Source organism: Castanea sativa, chromosome 9, assembly GCF_040712315.1.
Source record: "Castanea sativa cultivar Marrone di Chiusa Pesio chromosome 9, ASM4071231v1".
Taxonomy (NCBI): domain Eukaryota; kingdom Viridiplantae; phylum Streptophyta; class Magnoliopsida; order Fagales; family Fagaceae; genus Castanea; species Castanea sativa.
The window spans coordinates 36,035,325-36,058,288 of NC_134021.1; positions in this window are offsets into that span (position 1 = coordinate 36,035,325).

Sequence of the window (22,964 nt, forward strand, 5' to 3'; positions counted from 1 at the left end):
AACAGTTTTTTGAAAAGCAAAGCGTTTTTATGCAGAAACTCCTAAAAGCAAAGAATTTTATGATTAAAATGCATGAGTATGAGATGTAATGCTTTTCAAAAACACATGATTAAAGCCCAGATTTACCAAAAAATTAAGGTTTTTCACCCAGTTCACCTTGAAGTCTCAAACTTCAAAACACATTTTGCATTTAAACTCAAGGAAGTTTCAATCTTGAATGGCCAAACCAAAATCACATAAAATAACATGTACTAAGTTTAGCGAAGAGTAGCTTGTGTAGTGTGTGCAACTAGCAAAAGCTTGAGAGACATGTGAGGTGATATGTGAATAGGAATTAAGCACAATTTCTACAAAATCTATCACATAAATTTAAAAGAGACTATCCCTCAAAGAGTAATATCATATAACTCTCACATCTCCTAGAATAAAAGCTTGCAATCACGTAAGTTTCTTGATTTGCTTCATTATGTATACACCAATTTTATTTGATTAGAAACTTATTAAGAATTAGCCAGGATAATGTACACACCAATTTTAATTGATAGAGAGTATTATAGTCCAATAATGTACATACCAATTTTAGCATATAAACTGAGGCTACACCTTATGTTCTTTTTGTGCATATGTTACACTTTCTCAAGCACAAAATCTTACGATATGCACTAAGGTGTTCATGATTGGCTGATAAAAAGTGGTGAGATGGTTATTTATGCTTTTTCATTAAGTTCAAGTCCGATAATCAAAAGTATGTGATTTCAAGATCAAGATCATGTGATCAAAAACTATAAACATCTTCCCACATAACATGTACCACAAAGTTCAAACTAGTAAAATGTAATAAAATAAGCTCATCCAAGCTAAACAAGGTACATAAACATGTTATGTAAAGATAATATGGCCAACCTTGATATCAAATCCAAGACAAAAATGCAAAACACATTTTGGTTCCTTTTCCGTTTTTTTTTTTTTTAATGAAAATAACAAAAACATCCTAGAATGAAATGCATGAATGTTATGCAATGCAAATCCTAGAAAAACAAAGAGAACAAAACAATAAATATAAAAAAAGTAGCCACAAAGAGTAGAGAAAAGAAGCACAAGGACTATGTCAAAAAGACTCACTTAGATTGAGCCTTTTGTATCCAAACCTTTCTAGATGCATCTTGAGCATTGGAGTTCTTATTCATATTAGAATGATTTCTAACTCCAGAATTGGAATAAAAGTTTAAAGCCTTTACCAACTCACCAATAAGCACCATAGGATCTTCTGTTTAAGGCACAGGTACTTTTGATTTTTTTGCTCGCTTAGCAGCTTGCAGCTTGAAACAGTTTGGACGAATGTGTCCAGACTTTCCACAAAAATGACAAACCCATGCAGGTCTATCATGTAATTTGCCCTTAGAAGGATTAGAAGTCTTAGGTTTAGACTCTTAAAGATCAACCCTAATCTTTCTAAGAGGTATGACTTCTACAGGCTTGACAACCTCACACATAGGAGGCTCTGAAGAAGGAACAAAGTTTATGGAGTGTGTTTCAGAAATAGAGATGCTTTCCACAAAACCTAACCCAATTTTGTCTAAATGAGACTTTTGAACACTCAGCATATGATCAAGTTTGGAACTAGCAGACTTATTAGTTTGTTCTCTAGCAACAAATAAATCATGTTCCAAATTCTTAACTTTATCAAGTAAAAACATGTTCTTAGTTTTCACATTATTCAACAGTTCATTAGCATCAAACAATTTCACAAGCAAATTTTTCTTTTCAAGCTCAAGAGATGCAATTTTCTTTAAGCCTAGATCAACATTCATAGCATCCTTTGCAGCAACTATGCAAAGTTTATTGTAGGCTTCTTGAAGATCTGCATCCTCGGAGAGTTCCCCATTAGAAGGGTTCTCCTCAATAGCAACACTTTTATCAACTACAGCAATAGTAGTGAAAGCAATGAAGTTTCCATCCTCGTCACACCCAGACTCATCATCACTAAGGGTTACAGCCATAGCCACACCCTTAGACCTCAAGTATGTAGGACATTCAGATTTCATATGACCATACCCTTGACACCCAAACATTATTGTCTCATACAATTATTAGAAGGTTGACCTACTTTTCTTTAGGTTTTTTATTGTTATTAACCTTAGTGGGATCATTCCTCCTAAAATTTCTAGGTTCAGCAATGTTCTTACCTCTTGCCTTTCTGTTGTTGTTCCTAAGAAAGTTTCTAAAATTCTTGGCAAGATATGCAATCTTTGTAGCAGAAAGCTCATTATCAAACCCACTCACATCAACATCATCAACAGACTTAAGAGCCATTGATTTGGATTTGCTAGTCTTAGGAAGGTCCAACTCATAGGACTGAAGAGATCCTACAAGTTCATCAACAGGGATGGAGTCCACATCCTTGCTTTCAGTGATGACAATCACTTTGGGTCTAAAGTCCTCAGTTGAAGATTTAAGAATCTTCCTAACGATTTTAGGTTAATCATAGATTTCACCCAAATTGTATGCAAAATTAACAATGTCATTAAGTTTAGCATAGAATTCATCAAAAGATTCATCATCAGACATCCTAATACTTTCAAATCTAGTAGTTAATTGCTGCAGCTTGTTAATTTTAACTACCTTTGTGCCTTCATGCACACTTTGGAGGATATTCCAAGCAGTATGAGCAACCTCAACATTAGAGATTCTCTTAAATTCCTCCATAGAAACATCATTGAAGATATCATTCATAACTTTGCTATTAAAAGCGGTTGCTTCTTTCTGAGAAGTTTGCCACTCACTCATAGGATTAGTGAACTTCTTCCATCCGTATTCAACAGAGTTCCAGACTTTCTCATCAATGGATTTCAAGAATGCTTTCATCCTAATTTTCCAGTAAGCATAATTATTCCCATCAAAGTGAGGAGGAGTAACAAGAGAGTGTCCGTGTTCCATAACAACTGGGGTCAAGGATTAGCTCAAAGATCAAAAGATCTTCAACAAAAGAGCTACCCGTTCTGATACCACTTGTATGTTTTTAGATCCCTGTAAAATTAGATTGTTTAACCTAATTAATTAACCAAGTGAATATTTAAGTTTATTATTTAGATCTAGGTTAAAACAAAACAATCATATCATGCAAAACAACGGAAATATAAAGAACATAATAATATGATGACCCAAGAAAACCAAACCGGTAAAAAACTTGGGGAGGATTTAACCTAGCTATCCTCAAGGTAAAACTGAATCCATTATGAAGAAATTGAAATTTACACAATAGCGACTTAAACCACTAACATCCTATTGCTACCTCGAGTAGGAAACTTACTACCACGACCATGTGACAGTTTCGAGTCTACGGACTACTTCCTTCTTGGATTCCCAGCAAGCACAAGCACTCCTGCTTGTATATCTTTAAGCTCTTAATCCAACAATTGAATGATCATCAAGTTCTTGATATAATCTTGATCTTTGATAACCCTAAGTATGTGTGAAGACAAACACCTCTAGATCTCATAGAAGATTCACACACATAGCATCAACCACTTCTAAAAACGTGGCTAGGGTTTTCCCTTTTATACCTAGGGCAAAACATAAAACCCTACATGTAAAATGGGCTTGGGCTAAGTTGAAAAATTCTGCAAAAAAACAATCTGCACGACTTTTGATCGGTCTAGTCTAATTCTCGATTGATCGAGCCAGGCAGAATTGCACAGTAAATTCTGCAGCAACTCGATTCCAACTTTACATAAAAGACACATACTTTGAGTAGTCTAAACAAGACTTAAACGTTTTGATCATGGTTTGCCAACATTACAAATTAATGTTCTAATACATTTAAACCTAAAGGTCTTAGAACCTAACAATTGCAATAATTGTTGACATAGTACAAGCTACATATGATCGAATCCCATAGATTCTTAAAAACCTCACGGATCCAGTGGATAAGAAACAAATTAAGGTTTACTTCGTTAATTGTCGAGGTGCACTACAAAAATTCAAAGCTGCATACATGGCTTTTGTTAGGTTTTAAAGATTTAGATTAGATGTTTAGAATCATGGTTGTAATGTGTTGGCAAACCAAGAGCAAAATTAGTCTAGCTAGTTTAAGTGTTTAGAGTGTGCTTAAATAAGTGTGTTTCAAGATTACAAAGTCCAACTGATTGCAGAAAAGAGAATTCAAGTTCTGTCATCTCGATCGATCAAAAATCGCAAATAGAGTTTTTTGCACAAGGTTATTTCAGTCCAATCACTACAAAAACATTTAGGGTTTCACTTTAACTTCTTTACATATAAAAAGAAAACCTTAGCTACGTTTTGAAGACTTTTGGAAGACTTTTGTGTTACTCTTTGTGAAATTTGAGAGGTTTTGTAACCTATAACTACACAAGATTCTACTAGAGCTTAAACTACAATCAAGAATTGGTAGAACTAGTTGCTACATTCAAGATCAACTACTAATGGTGATCTGAAACTATTGATGGTGATTTGAAACCTTTGAGTGGAGTCTCAAAGTCATACGCAAGGGTGTGCTTGTGTTGGTGTAACTTCAAGAAGAGAAGGAGTCCATGAATTCGGAGCTTGCACGTGGTCGTGTCAGTAAGTTACTACATGAGGTAGCATTAGATTTAGGGTTAAATCTTTTGTAAAAACTTCAATTCTCTTATAATGGATTTGGTTTACCTTGACAATAGTTAGGTCAAATCCTCCCAGGATTTTACCTTGAAACGGGTTAGTTTCATTGGTTTTCCTAGGTATCATATCGTGGTGTTATTTACTTTTCCGCACTTTGCATGATATGATATATTTGTTTTAACCTAGATTTGAAAATTTATCTAAGTAATCACTTGGTTATTAAATTAAGATAAACAATCTATTTAAGGGGTCTAAACAAACTCTCAATTGATATCAAAGTAGGTTAGCTCTTGTTTTGGGTATCTTTACTGTAGACACTTAATTTTGTACTCATGATTTAATCAAGGAGAATGACCATCCATGTACCCCAAAAATCATAATTGCATCATATGCATCAATTTGTTCTTTCATTACATATATCATTTTCTCTTTGCATTACATTCATCATGTCATTCATTACATATTATGAAAATGATCTTGAGATTCTAACGGTCGCAACCGTATTTCCGGTTTTCAAATCGGACCATCGGATCAAAAAGTATCGCATGATCAAGTTTGCAAGGTCCATATGCATTGTGTCTAGGAAGAGTCGACCACATATGATTAATTCAAGTTAATTCTGATTGGTTAAACAATTAAAATTAATTAAATAATTTTGTGATTGGCTGATAATTAGTGTTTAAGATAGGGATGCATGCATAGGAATAAAAATGGGTGATTGGATAACAATAAAATTTTGGATAATTTGAACTTTATCAAGAACTATTTTAAGGGATTTATCCACAAGATAATTGTTTAAGATAATTGTTCTTAAAAAAGCCTGGATAATCTAGAAAAGAGATTAAAAAAATCATGGACGGAGGATGAAAACGCATCTAGATACAAGGATCGCCCTAGAAGAGGAGTCCAAATGACACCCGAACACGAAAGCGCGTTTGGCCTCCAAGAGCCAATTCGGTACTTTTAGAGTGCTAAACGGTACTCTAAAAGTGTTGAATTTCACCTTGTTGGGCTTTGGCCAAAGGCTTCTAGGTGACGATAAGGCATACCCTTTTCGACCTTTTTGCAAAAGGATGCGTCTGACCTCTATAAATAGAGGCTGGACCTCATAATTCAACACCTTTTTTTTACGCTCTGAAAGACATACGTTTTGAGACTTAAAGAGTGTTGATATTATATGATCCTTTCTGAGATTTGTTACAAGAATTAGGGTGAACTGAATAAGTTTCTTTGAACCCTAAAACATCATCTCAAGTAAAAGAGTGCTCATGCAAGTGGTTGCTTTCTAACCTTTTTGTTCTTAATGTTTCTCTAATCATGATGATGCATGCTTTCTTGTTTCTAAATATTCATGTTCTGATTTTTTAGTTTAGATTATTAACATATGCTCTTGATTATTTTATTGTTACCATAATCCATTTCTTAGTTTTAGAAATTTGCGTGTACTAAACTAGTTTTTCTTCAAAACAAAATTGGATCTACATTTTCTTAGATGTAGATCTGAATTTTTCTTCAAAACAAAAATGGATCTACATCTTCCTTAGATGTAGATTTGAATTTTTCTTAAAATATAAACGGATTTTGTATCTTTTTTAGATACAGATCTGATTTTTAATTCATGCAGATTTTTGAAATAAAAAAAGAGATCATGAATTGTCGTTTTGTTGTTTGTTTTGTTCGAGTCATGTAGCATGAAATTATTTTGTGAATGAGATCCTCTCAAAAAACAAAACATAGCTTTTCCAAAAAAAAAAAAAAAAACAAATCTGCCTTTTCTATTATATTAAAAACCAATTTTTATCATCACCAAAACAGATCTGATCTTTTACAGAACTCAAAACCAATTTTTTTATCTCTTAAAAAACAGATTTGAATTTTCTCTTCAAAAAACATTCTTTTTACACATTTAAAAAACAGATCTAAATTTTCTCTTCAAAAACCATTCTTTTTTACATATACAAAACATATATGATTTTTTATAAAAACCAAAATCAAATTTTCCTAATCATTAAAACAGATCTAAAATTTTAAACAAAAGATGAAACATTCATAAATGATTTTGTGTCGTTTAGTTTATTTCACATGTTCAACATATCATTCATGACATGCATAAAAATGGTACATTGGTCACAAGAGTTTAGAAGACTAGATTCTGTCTGTGCGGAATGGGTGTCTAACACCTTCCAATTTCGTAACTTAGCCTTAGGATTTAGGTCTTTGGCTAAGTAGATCTAGTATTGTCTTTATTTATTTTGAGTAGATTGTAACTAGGACAAAAAGCTATGTATACTTGGAAGATTGTAACTAGGACCCAAAGCCATGTAAAGTTCAAATTTTCAAATTTTTATTTTTTTATTCAATCAATGAAACGAAGCAATTCAGTCATGTATTTTGTATTTAGTTTTTTCTTAATTTTTGTACATAAAAAATAAGTGGCGACTCCACACCACTTACCCAAAAAGAGAGGTGTCCTAAAAAGCACCACAAAAATCCTCTTTTTTTTAGGGGCACCGCTTCAAGTGAGGTCTCTCACAGTGGCAACTCCACTGGGGATGTCGAGGGCTAAGTTTCGTATTAGACTTAAGTGACCAAGTATGTACCATTGTTTTGCATGGTCTTGCATGATATAGTTGTTTTTTTTTTTTTTTTATGTTTGATGGGATGTTGTATGATATTTTGTTGTATGTATTGTTTGTTAAAATCTTTCCCTAACTGTCATTATGTGTGCCATTCAAACAATATGTATGCACCCCGTTTCAACAATTTTGTGGTAGTAGTAACCATGGATCACCGATCTTCATTAGATTTGGGTACCCAGTGGCGAACACACCAACTCATAGCCCAAAGTTACTGGATCATTTCTTGTTAACTGTAAAGGACAAACCATGCCATTTGTACAAACACAATATTCATTACATTACAAGTTAGGAAGTGTAATGTCCTAGCTACGTAGTCTAGCATAGGGTGAGATACACCCCAAGTAGAATTCTTGGAAAGAAAGAGATGTGTACACAAGGCTGCAGATGAAAATAAGTTGAAGTAACCTTCAAATGATGCTCTAAATTAAAGTTGGGGCCGTATAAGGTTGCAGATGAAAGAAATTCTAGTTTTGAGTTAAAACCCAAGAAGAATAGATTGGAAAGTGAGGGGAAATAGGAAATTTTTTATTTTTCCAAAAACCCAATCCCATTGACAAATTTGTGTCTTTCATGATTCATATACTGTAAAAGACAATCAAGCCTTGGACAGAAGGTTTTTTTTTTTTTTTGGAGTGAAAGAAGGTGCAATTCTAAACTATTCCTAAATATAAAAAACTCATTTTTGAAAAATCCTGCTCACATCCAAAGTTTGCAACTTCTACCAAGATATGCTAACAGTTAAAACCTACCATTTAGCAAGTAGAGGGCTCCATAATTAGTGAAAGTTTCATCCACAAAATACAAAGTTGTCTTTATTGGAGTTTCTGACCCAAGAGCAGAATGGTCCATCAACAAAGAGACATCATAGACTTTCAAGTTAAGGGCCAATTAATTTGTCCAATACTAGAATTTTGGCTTTTCCAATCAAATGTATTACCAAAATGCAATTTGCCCAAAGCTACACGCTTCTATAAAAATTAGGTGAAAAAGTTAATAAATATAATTTTGTCCCAATTATAGATAATCTGATTTTTTTTAATTTTAAAAAAAGGTAGATGTTGTGAAAGTATCTACATGACTTAAATTGTCAACAAGCTCTCCAAGCACGTTGCACTTCCACTTGACACCTATTGTAATGATAAACAGTTGACTGTGATCTTCTCTTGAATTTATATGGAGCTGTAGTTGTTGCGTGTAGGGGTTGTCATTTTTTACTAGAATCATCTGAAACACCTCCCCCCCCCCCCCCCCAATCTTTCCCTAGGTTTCTAGTAATATTACCCTACTAAAAAAGATATTTTAGTGATAGATCCTATTTCCAGTCAAGAATATAGTGAAGTCACCTTCCCTATTTTTTTCCCCATATCCCACTATTAAGAAAAATGTTCACTTCAAAAAGGGGTCATATATCCTAACATTAGCAAAAGTTGTTGGTGTGTGTGTTCCAAACACTTGGTACTTAATCCCATAATTGTACTACTTGAAATTTTATGAAATAAAATGGTAGGTAGAGCCAATGGCTTTCATGCAGCCGAGCTGGTCAATCTTGCCATGACAAGTGGCGTTTCTTTAGCTTGACATCACTAGAGGAGGTAGGAATCATGGCTATCATGTGGCCAAATGGCTAAATCCTATTTATCCTTTTTGTGTAAGTTAGGAAAGATCAATAGCTCACACATTTCCAAGTGGCGTGATCCCATCTATCGTAATGCCATAACTACCACCCTACAGCTCCTTTAAATAGAGAATAAGGAAGAAGAGAGAAGATACAGAAAAAATAGTGAGAATAGAGAAAGAGATTTCTAGAAGGTTATTTTTGAACCTTGTGTAGAAGTGCATCCAATATAGACGTAGAAGATATGGTCGAATCTTGAGAGGTTGTTCAGCCAAGAAATTGTTTTGCACCAAGCTTTGCACCAAATGGTACAAATCAACCTTGAAAGGCATTCATATGACTCTATAACTCCATCAAATTGTTTGTAAACTCATTTTATTTTCTATAATTGTTATTAATTATTTGGATTAAACTTATTGTATTGGCAAAACAAAAGAATTTGTGAGCATTCCCCAAAATTAAAAAAAAAAAGTATTAATAACGTTTTTAATGCTATAATTGATGGTATAGTAAGCAAAATCAAATGAAAAAAAAGCGAGGACATTGGAAGGAGGAGGATCAACTTTTAACATATTAGGCTTAGATACTGATGAGGGTAATTTTGTGATATTGATATTCACACATGACAAGGCAACGGTGCTAGGACATATGTGTTTCACTTGTTAAGAACATATGTCATTCATTTATGTAATTGGCTAATTCTTTGACAAAATGCACTTCACTTGTTAAGAACATATGTCATTCAAGGAAGTGTGTTTCAAGATCAAGTGTTGAAGTCATCAAGTCTGTCCAAGAAACAAGTTGAACAGTGCACACTCATTAAAGCTCGACAGCTAGCATGTGTCAAGGTTTAAAGAGCTGTTCCAGCCCCATTGCTCGATAACTTCTCAACAGCATCTTGATACCTCTATCTGTCGAGGTTTAAGAAAAACAGATTCTGAGTCCTGTTTTGATTCCAATCCGTGGATGTGTCTTTGGGCCATCTTTTCTCCTAACCCTAGACATATAAAAGGATTATTTTAAGGGCCGTCAAAGGGATGCAAGTTACACAAATATTGAAAAATCATTGTTCATGCAAATTGTGACTTGAGACAAAGTTCTTGCCCTAGTTCATCTCTCTTGTGAAGAAGTTGTTGTGTCTTTGCACCATAGGGTTTTGTAACCAAATATCTTCTTGATCTTCATCGTATAGATGAATTGAAGAACTTTATAGTCAACAATCTTCTCTAGTTGGTGATTGAAGTTGCGTAATGGGATCGGCGCAATTGGTTAGTCACGTACTTAGGAGCCGTGCATTGAAAGGAGAAATTGTCACTACAAAACAAGTCCAATTGGGTATTGGGGTAAGGGTTCAATTATAGGTTGGTAAGGTATTTGGGATTCCTTTACTTGTAATCACTTGTTATGATAATAGTGGAATTTCGGAAGTGGTGACCTTAAAATCACCCTGTGGGTTTTTGCCGTGTAGGTTTTCCCCATTCATAAACAAATCACCGTGTCATTTAATTTTCGCTACATACTTAGTTTAATTGGTGATTTCTTTGTGCTACCATGCAATTTGCATGTTAATTTGATTAATTAATAACTTGGTTAATTAATTAATTAATTAATTCATCACAAGGGGTCAATACGTTTTTGGCCTATTAAGTGGTATCAGAGCAAGCACACTCTGATTAGGGTTAATCTTTGTGTGTGATCCATTGACCCCTGTTCGTCATGGATAGAGGTCAGTCTCTTATTATACCTCCATTGTTTGATGGTACTAACTATGCATACTGAAAAGTACGCATGAGATCCTTCTTGCAGTCTCTAGATGAGAAGGTGTGGCAAGCTATGGAGATAGGCTGGACCAAGCCTAAAGAAGTGCCGGCTGATTGGGATGATGCTAAGATCAAGGCGAAAAATTTCAACAGCAGAGCATTGAATGCCTTATTCAGTGCAGTCACTAATGAGGAGTTTAAGAAGATATCCTCCACTGAAACTACTAAAGAAGCATGGACCATCCTTTAGACAACCTATAAGGGAACAAAGGCTGTCAAAGATTCAAAACTACAGAGGCTCACTACAAGCTTCGAAAAAATTAAGATGAAGGAGGATGAGTCGTTCGATGAGTTCTATACCAAGCTCAAGGACATGGTGAACCCAGCCTTCAATCTTGGGGAAACCATTCCTAAACCCAAGATTGTGAGAAAAGTGTTCAGATCTCTGCCCGAGAGATTCCATGCCAAGATCAAGGCAATAGAAGAATCAAAGGATATTGACAAGATTCCTTTGACTGAGCTGGTTGGTAATTTGTAAACCTATGAGCTAGGGTTGACTAGAATTGGCAAGTTGGCTAAAGGCAAGAGTATGACACTAAAGGCCAAGAGCAGTGAGACAGATGAGTCATCAGACGATGAAGACTCTAAGATGAAGTTCTACATCACCAGGCAATTCAAGAAATTCATGAAAAATGCAAATGGAAAAGGTTTCGACAAGGACCGTAGGCAATCTAGTTCTTCTCAGTTCAAGAGCCAAGATAAAGGGAAGAAGGATGCTAGGGATGGCAGTTAGTACACTGTTGCTGCAGGACCTAAGTGTTTCGGGTGTCAAGGCTTCGGTCACATGAAACAGGAGTGTCCCACATATCTCAAGAGCATTGGGAAGAACAAGGCACTTGCTGCTACCTTGAGTGACACTGAGCCTAAGGATGATTCTGACAATGAGGATGACGGAATTTTAAATGCCTTCAATGCCACTGTTAATCCTACTGAAGGGATTGTTAAAGATGTGGATGAAGAAGAGGAACTGGTGGAATCCAAGTTTGAAAAGATGGATGATCAAGATGATATCCATACAACCTATGAGAAACTGTATAAACTCTTTGAGAAGCATGAGAAACTCTATAGGCTAGCCACCAAGAAGCTAAGTGATGTGGAACTTGACCGTGAAGAGATTTCCACTAAGTTTGATGAAGCTAATCAAATTATTTGGGCACTGAGATTCGAGAACAATTTCTTGGCTGAGAAGACCAAAAAGCTTGAAGCGGAGCTGTTTCAAGTAAGAGCTCAATTGGAGAGGACATCAAGTGTGAAGCTGGATGAGATGCTCAGCATTTAGAAATCTGCTTTTGATCGAACAGGATTGGGGTATGAATTCTCTTCCTCTAATATTGCTTCTGCTAGTACTACTGTTTTTGTTCCTCTTGCTAATAATATTAAAATTGAGAACAATGATGATAAAACTGAATTAGCAAGTGAGAACCTAGACAAAGGTAAGTCCATCTTAGGAACACCCCCTAAGCTTGAGAAGAAGGAAATAAAAAACCCTAGGACTAAGAAGGCTAACTCTCAAAAGCCTAAACAGAAGAAGCAGCATCTCTGTCATCATTGTGGTATTGCCGGTCATACTCGACCAAATTGCTATAAGTGGTTAGCCACTCAACAGAGCAATGGCATGATAGCATCTGGGAACCAGAATTAGCTTCAAACCTCTCTTGCTCCTCTTGGAGATTTTCTCAAAACCCTCATGTTCCTTTCAAACTTGAACGGTTTCAATCCTTCCCCCTCATCATCGGTTCAAGGGTTTACAAAAAGGAAAGGTTCCTCCAAGGTGTAGAAGGAAAAGGGTTCCAAGTGATTTAATCTTTTTTTTTTCTCTCTCTCTCTCTCCCCTTCTTGTTTTGTTTTTGCATTATTTGTGTGTTTTACTTTATTGTTTTGAGTCAGTCTAGTTTTATGCATTGTTTTGCTTTGCTGAACATGTTTTTGTTTGTTTGTTTTCAGTTTTTGTTTTATTTTGTTTTTCAAATAAAAAATATATAAAAAAGGGAAAAATCAGAAAAATACAAAAATAGTGTGTGTTTGTGTACATCGGTTCTTGTGAACCTTAAAATGGCCATTGAAACATAGTTTTCTAAACTTTGTATCTTTTGTAGCTTAGATGAGCATCTCTATGCACAACTAAGCAAGTGAGCTTTATGGCTCTTTGTTTGTGATGAGTAAGGTTAAGTGATCTCTTGTACTTAACACTCGTATCACTCTTTTTGACGGGTATGACTAGAAAATCCTAAGAGAAAGGCATAAATAACCATCTCACCATTGTTGCCCGTCAATCATGATATGATATCTGTATGCTTCGGCATAGCAAAAGTGCAATGTCAATGACATCTGTATGCTTCGGCATAGCAAAAGTGCAATGTCAAAAAGCTTAACATAATTAGGTATTTCTTTTCTCTCCTTTGTATACTCATGCATGATTTGCTTAATAAAAATAAAATATGCAAAGAAAATAAAAGCAAAAAGATAAAAAGTGCTTTAAGTATGATTGCAAGCGTGTTTTCTAAGAGATGTGGGAGTTATAGAATGTAGCTCAAAGGTGATAGTCCCCATCAAACAATTATGATTGTGTGTGAGTTAAAGTGATTTTCTCATATCTCAAATTGTCATAACATAGAGACACTTATGCAATCTTGCGATGTTTTCACATACAACACCCAATATTCTTTGCTACTTTTGATACATGTGCAGGTACAATGTGATTTGGCCATCACAAGGTTTACATGTGATGATGTATACTCACTGAACTGTCTTGACTTGTTTTTGAAATATAAAATCATTTAGACTTGTTTAGTGTGTGAGCGTGTATTTTGAGATCCCTGTGCTTAAAATTGTTGTTGAGAGATGATTTTAAGAGTCTTTATGTTGATTGGATCATTGGTTGAGTTGCATGCATGATTACATTCATGTTTGTGTTTTTCCCTTCTCGAAAAACTGGTTTGAAAAGCTGGCTCAACACCTCCTCGATACCTGGATGTCTATTGAGCTTCTTACTTTTTTCTTATCATAATCACGACAACTTCTCGACACCTTCTGGATCGATCGAGAAACCTCCTGTCCTCTCGATAGCTTCTCGACACCTGGTGGATCGATGGAGCTTCTGTTCTTATGTCTTTGATTTCTTCCTCGACACCTTCTCGATAGCTCTATCTATCGACGTTGCTTTTCTTGACACCTTCCTCGACAGATGTCTCGACACCTCTCGACACCTGTATCTATCGAGATTTACTGAACCACTATTTAATGGTTCTGTGAGATCCGGTCTTCATTTCTCTCGATCTCTCTCTCGATTGCACTATCTGTCCACCTTCCAAACTTCTCTCTCTTACTCCAAACCTCAACCCAAGGTTTCTTCATTCTTTTTCAAGCTTTTGTTACCTTGGTAAGCTTCTAATTTTCTTCATTTACATGCATTTCATATTTTGAAACCTAGGTTTTGGGGTTTTTGAAAAATTTTGGGGATTTTTCAAAATTGGTTGGTTGTTGTTGCAATTTTTGGGATGAGTATTGTAGAATTGATCTTAAAAACTCCATGCATTGCATCACATTTGCATTTTCACAGTATTCTCATGCATTTAGATGTGTGTGAACTATTTGTATACTGGTAGGATTGGATTGGGCTGAGCCCATGACGCTGTTTATATTGCATGTCACATGTTCATGCATTTCCCATGCATACGTTCTCTCTTTTCAATATACTTGTTATATTTGAATTTTTTTGAGACTTTTCTGAGAGTTTCTTTCTTCCCCCTCTCTTTCTGTTTACGTTAGTAGTGTCTATGGCACCAAAACGTAAGTCTATTCCGACCCAGAACCCTCTTCGTTCTATCGTCTTCTGATCCTACTCCTCTTTCTATTTGGTTCCGTGATTAGAAAGCCCATCAGGACTTCTCGAAGAACGTTTCTAAATGAGGTGTTCATTCGGAACGCCAAGTTGTTCTGGCGGACTTCGTCGACACTGACCTTCCTAATGTCTTTCACAAACGGGAATGGGAGTCACTGTGTGACGTCCCGGTCACTTGTCCTTCCGTGCCGATCCAGGAGTTTTACTCCAACATGCATGGATTTGATTCTTTAGTACCTCTCTTTCTCACTCGCATTCAAGGTACGCACATAGTTGTCACACCGGAGTTGGTATCTGATGTGCTCCATGTTCCGAGGGTTGCGCATCCTGATTACCCCGGTTGTGAGCGTCTACAGACTGTGTCCAAAGACAAGATGATTTCTGCCTTTTGTGAGCGCCCTTCTGATTGGGGTAAGCACCAGTTTACATCATGTCAACCTTTTACTAAAGGTCCTCGTTTCTTAAACATGGTGATGACTTTTGTTTTGTATTCTCTCTCTCACTACAACTCTATCACAAAGCCTCGTGCTCGTTTTCTGTTATCTCTTCTTGAGGATCTTACCATTGACTTTCCTTCACATTTTATCTTTTCTATCATAGATGTGTATAAGGATACGACTACCCGTGATAAGCTCATCTTTCCTTCCGCTATCACGAGGATTTTATGCCACTTTTCCATCCCTTTTCCTGTCTCCGACTCTTTTCATGTCATGGTTGCCATAGACGCCACTACCGTAAAACTTAGTAAGGCGCAGCTTAGGTCGTGACAGACAGGTTCAGTAGCTCCTTCCTCCCGTTTCACTCCATCTAGATCTGTTCGTGCCTCATCCGCTCCCTCCTCTTGTACGAGCGATGTGTCATTAGGAGACATCATGGCACAGCTTCAGCGTATGGATGCTCACCTAGGTACGCTTTCTACAGAGTTGTGTCAGGTGAATGTTCGTGTTGGTCACATTGCTCAGCGATAGGCAACCATGGGTGGTTTTACTCCTGAGTTTTCTCCTCCACCACCTCCTATGGATTTTGTGTCTGAGGATGATGCTTCGGATGATAATGATGGAGATGCTAGCTCTACTGATGAGATGGCTACTTGACACTCTACCCTTTGTCACTCGTGACAAAAAAGGGAAGTAGTTTTGGGTTATAAGAGTAGTCATACTTAGGGGGAGAGCTTGTATAGGGGGAGTGTTGAGGGATGTAGTGAGGATTACTTGTATCTTTTTTTTTTTTCTCTACTTTAGATACATTTTCTTCTTGTACCTAGGTCTTGTAACCATTTTTACATACATTGTGCTTATCTTTGATATATATGTGATGATGTATGTTTCTTCACCTATCTCTACATATGTTGTTTCTTTTCTCTCTTTATACACATGATTCGTTATTTGTATGCAATCTATTTTTTTTGTTTCACACTAAGATGCCTTGATGAGTTTTGTTTAAAGTGTTTTAGAAATACAGATTGTCAAAATGCCATAAACTCTCTTCTTGCAAAGTTTTTCAAGAGTTTGTATTATGATAGATTTTATTGTATTCAATAAGTGAAAATGAGTTAAGTGATTTATGACTTCTCTCATATGTTCATTTGTTGGTTGTGGTTTTGTCACGGATTGCCAAAGGGGGAGATTGTTAGGACATATGTGTTTCACTTGTTAAGAACATATGTCATTTATTTATGTAATTGGCTAATTCTTTGACAAAACGCACTTCTCTTGTAATTGGGTAGATTTAGGATATGTTTAATACTTCAAGAAACTGTGTTTCAAGATCAAGTGTTGAAGTCATCAAGTCTGTCTAAGAAACAAGCTGAACAGTGCACATTTATTAAAGCTCGACAGCTAGCATGTGTCGAGGTTTAAAGAGCTGTTCCAGCCCTGTTGCTCGATAGCTTCTCGACAGCATCTTGATACCTCTATCAGTCGAGGTTTAAGAAAAATAGATTCTGAGTTCTATTTTGATTCCAATCCGTGGATGTGTCTTTGAACCTTCTTTTCTTCTAACCCTAGACATATAAAAGGATTATTTTAAGGGCTGTCAAAGGGATGCAAGTTGCACAAGCATTGAGAAATCCTTGTTTATGCAAATTATGACTTGAGACGAAGTTCTTGCCCTAGTTCATCTCTCTTGTGAAGAAGTTGTTTTGTCTTTATACCATAGGGTTTTATAACCAAGCATCTTCTTGATCTTCATCGTGTGGATGAATTGAAGAACTTTGTAGCCAATAATCTTTTCTAGTTGGTGATTGAAGTCACGTACTGGGATCCGCGCAATTGGTTAGTCACGTACTTAGGAGCTGTGCACTGAAAAGAGAAATTGTCACTACAGAACATGTCCAATTGGGTATTGGGGTAAGGGTTCAACTGTAGGTTGGTAAGATACTTGAGATTCCTTTACTTGTAACCGCTTGTTGTGATAATAGTGAAATTTCAGGAGTGGTGACTTTAGAATCACCCGGTAGAGTTGTTGCCGTGTAGGTTTTACCCATTCGTAAAAAAATTACCGTTTCATTTAATTTCCACTGCATACTTAGTTTAATTGGTGATTTGTTTGTGCTACCACGTAATTTGCATGTTAATTTGATTAATTAATAGCTTGGCTAGTTAATTAATTAATTCATCACAAGGGGGTCAATACGTTTTTGGCCTATCAAATAGTCATGAATAAAGTTGTCAGCTTCACTCATGAGAGACATCATTGGCGTAAAGTCTACAGCTCCACCCCGAAGCTGACGACTGCGTCTTTGACGACGACATAGGAAGTTGACGACTGCATCTTGGGCACAGGAAGTTGATGGGGATAAGCTGAAGGGGATGTGCAGATCTTTGACATGGCCTTACTTGGTCTCCACGCTTGCATGTATAAGGAAAAATCTTGCGCTCCACGCTTACCATTGATCAAGAAGACTCCCATAAGGAAAGGATTCCAGGAGATGCGTGGATTAAAGAGGTTTTCTCCTACAAGGAAAGAACTTCTTAACTAAGGCATGGATGTCAACCCTGCTCTACTATAAAAACCCCAAAACCCTCAAAAACCAAGGTATGCACAATATACCCTAGCTCTGACACTCTAGAGTTGTAAAACAATAAATCTCTCTAACTTGACTGTTGGAGGGTTTTTGGCCAATACCACATTGGTACCCTTCGTAGGTTCTTCTTCTTCCCTTTGGGTTGTGCAGGTTTTACTTAAAGCACGTAAGGATTGTGTGGCTCACTGACGATTCTCGGCATCATCAGATACCTTCAATACATTTCTTGACTTTTCACGTTCTCGATTTCTTGACTGTATACATGCACTTTTTACAAGATGGAATACTCTTAAGATGCGTCAGTTGTTTAACAGGGATATAGCAAATCTTTGTTCAATGTAGAATGTTTAATGAGTATGCTTTGATTAGTACTTCAAACAACATAATTTTTTTCAATTCCAATGGAATCAAGTTTAATATTTTGAACATTATGTAATTCCAATCTTATTATATTAGCTATGAGTCCATCTCGTTTAAGATTGCAAGAGGAAACCTAATAAACTCATTTTACTAAAGCTGACATCAGAATTTGTGTTGCAGCAACCTGATACCTGAGTAAATCAGAGACTTGGGGTACCTGTTGTTGTCACCAAACTCACCATTTATAGACAAACCATGGCCTCAAAACAATAAACAATAAGTAATCCCAGCATATTGCACTCTGTCACCATACTAAGCCACATCTATTAATTCGTAATCAAATAGATTAAAACTCCTCTGCCACAAAAAAAAAAGAAAGAAACCTAGAACAAGAAAGAATGAAAACCCTGAATAGTAATTGGAATTCAAGGACGGAGTATCAAGGGATGATACAGAATATGGAAAGTTTCTTCGTTATTGCAAACTAAAGAACAGTTTATGATGCTACCACTGCCATCTTAAACACTCTCCCATATTTTGCACATGATCGGTTTATGATGTCAATCAAAGAAACATGCAAACGGAGTGAGAACATAACTACATGCTACTCCCTGTCTCTAAATAATAATTTTTACATTTTCTTTTATGATTGTCCCTAAATAATGGTCCACTATTAAAAAATGTCTGCATAATTTGTTACACATAACCTTTGGTAATTGTATCAAATACAAATAGATTTTCAATGTGAAAATTAAGAGTTTTGTTGGAAAGTTAAAATATTGAGTTTTGTTGGAAACTTGTGTGATTTCAAGTGAACCTATAATAACAAAGTATTCCTTAAGACAATGAATCAAAAAACAGCATTTATATTAGGGGTGGCAAAATCAACCCAAACCCATTTGCTTACCCAAATTCACCCACTTAAATGAGACTCATACTCACCCAATTTATTGGGTTTTAATTGGGTACCCAATTAGACCCAATTATGATCCAAGTATCATTTCTTCAAATCGCTAAAGTCTAATATACCCCAAAACCAATAAAATTACCAAAATACCCCCTAAACCTTCAAATGACCAAAATAACACCTAAACCAAAAAATGACCAAAATACCTCTAAAACCAAGAAAAAGACCAAAATAACCCTTAAACCTAAAAAATGACCAAAATACCTCCAAAACCTATAGATTGACTAAAATAACCACGAAACCTAAAAATGACCAAATACTCCTAAGCCAAAAAATGACCAAAATACCCCTAAAGGAAGCTGCACCTGGTTGTTTTGAGGGAAGACGATAAAGCACTATGGGCCAATTCCTACAAATTTGATTTTGGTGGCAAATAAGCAGAGTGGTGGCAGTTAGTGTAGTTTAACTTAAGCCATTCCTAGAAACTCCTTTGTTGGATGGATGGCTATTCTTAATAATCTCCCAACCAAAGCTAGGGTGTTGCAATGGGGACTTTCTGTAAATGGTTTATATGTTTACTACTTTACTGCAGGTCTACCCTTGAGTATGAACCTAGCTATATGCTACTCCTCTATTTCTAAATAATATTTTACTCCCATTAGTAAACAAGGTTAGCATAATTTTTTGCACATAACCTTTGTTAATTCTATCTATTACAAAAATATATTTCAAAGTGAAAATAAATAGTGTTTTGTTGGAAATTAAAATCTTGAGAAAGGTGGAAGCGTTTATTTTATTTTCTTTGAAACTTGTGTATTTTCAAGTGAACCTATATTAAGCACAGTACATATTGCATCATTGACACCATGTAAATGCTCAAAATAATGAATAGTTTACATGGCGTCAATAATGCTAGTAGGAAAGATAATCACGTTAGTCCTCAAATCTGTAAATCACCAACCAAAAAAAAAAAAAAAAGAAGAAGAAGAAAGGTAATAGTACACATGCCATATTCACATCAAATCAGTTAGCTATGTTTGGTGATAGAAAACTCAGCAAGAACAAAGAAAATTACAAGACATAAATTTTAAAGTTTTCTTATGTCTTTTGGGATTTATAAGGGGCAAAAAAAATTCCCCATATCAACAGATCCGAAATATTTGGAACCCCAATATGAAAGGTTTTTCCTTTCTTGGGTTTCAAGTAACAAAACAATGTAAACATACCCAACTAAAAGATTTCCTTCCTTTTCCTTTCCTTTCCAAATTTTTTAAAGCAAACCATCAGAAGTTCATACATATCACACAGATACACACACGTATATGCAAGAGAATGAACAGAAACAGTGGAAACAGAAGTGAAGAAAAGATTGATTTTTTTTTTCTTACCGGCTTTGTCTTCCTAGTGTCCATTTTGACCAGTACCATACACGGTCTGCTAAACCAGAGAGAGTGAGTGAGAGGGAGTGGTTATACAAGAGAAGAAAGTTTATTTCTTTGGTTTAGAATGTGTAAATTCTGTGTGTGGGACTTCTTTTTTATTTGGGTCTCAGAAAAAGCTTTTCATGTGGTTTGAATGAGGAAATAACAGCCAATGAGTACAGGGCATTTGTTATGCCAAATAGCACAAGGGGTACTCTCTCTCTCTCTCTCTCTCTGTCTCTGAGTCTGAGATTTTGAGTCTTACCTTTTTTTCTTTTTTTTTTAATGAAAGCTATTCTTAACCTTAAGCATTTCAATTTTATCTCACTGTTTTTATCAGAGTGTGTAGACTTGTTACGGCCTATTTGTTATATGAAATTACTGAATTCTCAAAAAAAGGAAAATTGAAAAAGGAAAAAGAAAAAAAGCTTTGGTTTTCATTGAAAAGCAAAGCTTTTTTTTTTTTTTTGGCTCTTTCTATAGATAGTAGTTCATGAAGACAGTCATCTCCTACAAAGCTTGCCATGCCAGCACAGTTTTGGAATGAATTTTCGGCTGAAAGACACGCGCACCCTTGACACGTGGAAAGAAAAAGTAGAGATTTTAAGGGCCTTTTTGTATTTGTCTCTGGTTTTTGCATGGTGGGAGGGTTTAAACTTTTTTTTTTTTTTTTTTTGGACATTGAAGTTTGAACTGCTGTTATTTGAGGAAAATAATAAATAATGCATTAGTTTCCAGCAAGTTTATATATATACTTTTATTTATCTAGACCATTTTTTAATTTTGTAGGTAAGAGCAAAGTATAAAGTTAATTATTATTTCTACTTCCAAAATGTTTCATATAATACATACACTTTTGTATCGATTGTCCACATTTCACATATGATGTGAAAGAGAGTAGACATTGTTGAATGTGAAAGTGTAAACAACTAAAACCCATCTATAAAATAATTAACCTAAACCTTTTATTTCAAAAATCATTTACAAGAATCAGATAAGACAGATGAGCTTTATCTCTCCCTTCCTTACTATTTATTAGTATTATTTGTTATAAGATATATTCCTTTATGGTTGTTTTTTTTCCTTCAAATATCATAAGATTTGAATCTATAATTCTACTATTAATAATATATTCTTCTCTCTCTCTCTCTCTCTCTCTCTCTCTCTCTCTCTATATATATATATATATATATATATATATATATATATATCATTTAGATAAAATTTAAACATAAGTTCTTTATTCTCTAGATTTATTTGAACTAACGGAAACCTATTGAAAATTATTTTACTTTTCTGATATGAAAAACTATATTAGTTAAAAGAAAATTGCGGGATTAAAAAGAGTGACTATGTTTCAAAATGATCCTTAACCATCGAAATGTTTCATTTTCGTACTTAAATTTAGATTAAAAAGGCCCCTACTGTCCATGCAGGTCCCATGCAATGCCAAGTAACCTACTTTGAGTGCAGGAACCCATGACTCATACAAAGTCAAATGGCCCTCTTGAAAATATTCCAATAGAAGGTTTACAAGTAGCTTATACAATCTAATATGCTTTTTAATAGACTTCTCTGAAAGTCCGTAGCTTTCCCATTTCAAATTTCCAACAAATTGATGATGGTAAAAGGATGAGACCAAAAACATCAAAGCACATGTTCAACCCAGTGTTTTATGAACGAAAAGATCATCAGACATGCAACAACTTACAAATAATATTGCAAATCAATAGAAATTAATATCGTATTTGGAGATACTTAAAAAATGAGACTGAAGCATTGATGTTTTTTTTTTTTTGGTGAGGCTTTGTGGATGTCATAATCTAGACCTTGTGGTTGTGGATTCCCATGGCGCCACCAATTTTATATCCAAGGTCCAAAACATAAGCAGCGAGATGGACTAAGCAAGGGACCCAGTCCACCTTGAAACCCGACCCGACCCAATAGCAGTTGGGCGGGTCTGAGAACATTCGGGTCGGGTTTCGAGCCTTATTTTTGGGTTATTTATGGGTTTGGGTCGGTGTCAGGTCGGTGTCGGGTCCTATAAATATACTACTTCAACCGATTTTTTTTTTTGGGAAAAAAACCCTACTCTTTGTTCTCTCACCGCCTCCTTCAGCTCTATGCCTCCCTCAGAGAATGGTTGATGGTGGCGGGTAATATAAACGAAATCAGTGTTTGGCTCACCTGGTTATCCACTATTTTCATCTGGGTCTGCCTCCATGGCCTTGTTATTGCTAATGGTGGCGGTGTTGGTTCTATCACAAAAGAGGGAGCTTGATGAATTGGGTCAGGCTTGATTACCACGATTTTCTCGTCTGTGATGACTTCTTCGACTTAATCAAGGAGTGAGTACCCGTCAGAATCGTCGATGGGTTCGATTCTGTGAAGAATTCGAAGGTCTTGGACTTGAAAGCCTGAGCAAATTTTGTGAACATTTTAGAGATTTGTGGGGGTTTTGAGGAGCTAATATTATCTGTTTCTGGCATTTCTTCGTTTTGTGATTTTTGGGGTTTATTTGAGTTGTGGATTTGGAATGGAATTGGAGTTTGTTTGAGTGAAAACAGAGGAATTGAGTGTTTCCTGGGTTATACTACTCTTTGCTTTGTGCTTGTGCTTGTGATTGTGCACTATTGAGTTGTGAAGTGAAATGGGTGCTTCGGATGGCTTGGAAGGAAGGTATGTGGGTTTGGCTTGCTGGGAGTTTTCTTTTTGTTTT